Source organism: Trachymyrmex septentrionalis, unplaced genomic scaffold (assembly GCF_001594115.1).
Source record: "Trachymyrmex septentrionalis isolate Tsep2-gDNA-1 unplaced genomic scaffold, Tsep1.0 scaffold166, whole genome shotgun sequence".
In the NCBI taxonomy this organism is placed as follows: domain Eukaryota; kingdom Metazoa; phylum Arthropoda; class Insecta; order Hymenoptera; family Formicidae; genus Trachymyrmex; species Trachymyrmex septentrionalis.
The window spans coordinates 19,729-23,188 of NW_017304822.1; the positions used below are offsets into that span (position 1 = coordinate 19,729).

Genomic DNA, 3,460 nt, shown 5'->3' on the forward strand with positions numbered 1-3,460 from the left:
TGTTTGTCGTGTAACAGCTCATATAGGTAACCAAATTCCTATTCACATAATAATTCTAATTATCAAATAAAGACTATTCTTCAAAGGATATTACAAAATTTTTATTTAAAGGATATTACAAAATTTTCCAAAAAAGCTCGTCGATTATTCTTTGTATACGTAACATTAAATTTTCAGGAAAAAGTATATTGTTAATAAAAAAAAATCAATTTTAAATTTTCTAAATAATTTGAAGTAAATTTTCTCTCTAAAGAGTAAAAATTAAGTTAATCTTGAATAAGGATAATTCAATATTCAATCTTAAAGAATAAAATTTTAATTTTTAAAATGAGTTTTATTCTAAACATCTTTCAGAAATTGCACTGATCATGCTATTAATCAAAATTGTTATAAGCAAATTTGTTAGATAGTTTCATAGAAAATTATATCTCTTAATTTTGTTTTACAAAATCAATATTCTTCTTAACCCATTCACACTTTAATTGTTAAAACGGAAAAACCTACCACGATAGAACCGTTCTCCATTACAATAATCCGATTGCTATCTATCATCGTATTCAAACGATGTGCAATCGTGATAACGGTGCATTCTTTAAAACTGTTCTTTGTTATATCCTAAATTAAAGCATCCATGCTAAAAATAGAGTTTCAAATTTAAGGATGCAAATTTATAAACATGTTAAGTTTGGAAATCTCTCTCTCTCTCTCTCTCTGTCGTGCGTTGCAAATTACAAATACAAAATATATAATTTTGATGGAAATGTCTACCAATCCGATTTAATTTGAAAAAATTTGCTTTCTATTAATCTCGAATTTAATATATAACAAATGTTATCGTACCCGACCGTAACTTGATGCACCCTTGTAACGTACTGTGAAAATACTTTATATCATTCGTAATTATTGCAAAAGTAGCAATTTAATAATAGAAAGTTTAAATTATTTACATATGGTAATTTATTGCTATACCTCATAGCAAAAAAATCACGTTCATATTATAGTAAACTCTCAATAGTCACAACACTTGTAATATTACTGTAAAAACATCAAAGGCTACACCACATTATTATCTTGATCTGAATGTGTCATAACATAATAAATAACATTTAATTTGTCTGTATAATAATATCACACTTGTAACACAGCGGACATTTGCACAGTATAATGATTTTAGTGTCGTATCACACACCCGTGACAAGGTAAATATTTGCACGTCATCATGACTTTGTTGCGATTACTATGACTTCATTTGCTATGGAAATTTTATTAATATATAATTAATCAATCAAAATTTATTGTCTTCACCAAATGATATTTAAATACAATCCTAAAGACTCGTAAAGACTCACTGCTAATCAATGTTGACCGTGGCTTCATCGAGAACGAGTAAACGATTGTTTCTCAAGATGGCTCTGGCCAAACATATGAGTTGCCTCTGGCCGACACTGAAATTATGATCGCCAGAGAAAATATCGTGATCCAGAGTGACATCATTCAGCTCGACTTGCCGCAACACCTTCCATGGCTTCAAATTATCGTACTGATTAAACGGATCCAGATTGTAACGTAAATTCTCAGAAAAGAGCACATCCTATGATATAATGGAGATTTTGCAGCGCAGTTCCCTGAGGCCCACCATGCTTGTGTTTCGATCATCGATCTTGATCTCGCCTTCTATCTTGATCTAGACCTTCATTGAACAAGCGAAAGAGCGCTGAGATTAAGGAAGACTTGTCGATACCAGTTCAACTACCTCAACTTTCCAGCGAGGCTCGATGGATATGTTCAGATTCTGTAAAACCCGATTACGTATTATACACAAATAATGTTTGTAAGAATGAACAGTCGGTTTATTTTATACCTTCAAAACTGGTGGATCATCCATATGATATTTCATGTTGACATCCATCAAGATTAATTGTCCTTGGGATGACCATGTAGGTGGCGGTGGATTGTCCGAAGTAATAGGTTTCTCCTTAGGAAGGTTCGTGTACTGAAGAATCCTTTCCACGGAGGTCATCAGTGAGACCGACTCGATAAACTGTTTTATGGTGTATTGTAGACAAACTATTTCAGAATTTACATCTATCTATATAGAAATTTAGAAAAGTTACAAACTTTTTCAACTTCTAAAGTCTCAATTCATTTAAAAATTAAAAAATTTTTCTAAAAAATTTTATAGTTATATAGAAATTATGAAATATTCTAAAAATTACCTTGAAGATATTTTAAAAAATTGTTATAAACGAATTTTTCTGAATGTCTTTGTAGAGTAGTTAAGACGACTATTGGATTTCGTAACTGTCACCGGAAGAATTGTTATGAAAGAAGGACATGCGCGCCTGCAGCAGTTTGAAGAACATGATGTTGTGAAGGTTACTACTCGAATCCATAGAAACCTTCATGTAAAAAAAGCTGCGAAACAACGTAGTAGCGATGCAGGCAATGATGCAGAATGTGTAAACGTATGGCATCCATAGTGCTCAGCAGGGTAGTTGTCCGGGTTCAACGTGAAGATCGACCCAAAGAAAATATTGTTGTACATGTTCGCGAATTGTTTTACGTCACTAGTATTTTCAATACTCCATACATCCTCCAAGATAGTCCAGTATGATAGCCAGTAATCATTCCCGGTAGTGGCGATTTGACTGATGATGAAGAGCATCAGCAGTACGGATAGCGTGAAATTAATGCCACCATTATGAAGATATTCCTTGTACTACTCGACCATGTGCCGACATCTCGGCTTTCGGGCTATTCTCCACATAATTCGAATCATCAGTGTCCGAGTGCTACTATTAAACTTTTTTAAATCTTAACTTAAAAACTTCTTCCTTACTTTATTAATTGATAATAATTAGTGAAAGTATGTATATTAGAAATCTTTTATGCGCAAAAATACAAATATTTTTTTAAATTATTTTGTATTTTTATTTTTATTTATGTCCTTGTTTACTATTTTTAGTTTACCTTTTTATTTTTTGTGCTATCTATTTTTATTAAACAAATCTAATGTAAAATATATTTTGTTCAGTTTCTATATTTTTTTTATTATAAATAATGAGTAATCATCTTATAGCGATAGAATTTGTAGTCGATAATTGTGATATTTGTCTCGTTATTGTAATTCTCTTAGACATTTCCGAAGCTCTTCTCATGTCCTCTTCCTTTCTCTGCGCTTGGTTCAAATTGTCCAACATTCCAATGAAATCTTTATCTGATTGTACTAATTCGTTTTAATTTCTTTGCATTTTCACAAAACCCTTAGAAAACAAAATCAGAATATTTAATTTAAACATTATTCAACTTTTATCTTTTAATTATTGTAATTATATGTAAATTACATATAAATTAAATGGTTAAAAGTTTTTTGCCATTTTTTATTAAAAAAATTTTATTATTCATTAATTTTTATTCTAAAATTATCTAATTTTAGTGTATTATTAATAAAATTATGTCT

The 3,460-nt window shown here is 30.3% G+C and overlaps 1 pseudogene; it reads right to left on the minus strand.

The window, feature by feature from the left end:
• Positions 1-3,460, minus strand: part of LOC108746311 — a 10,716-nt pseudogene that overhangs the window by 569 nt on the left and 6,687 nt on the right.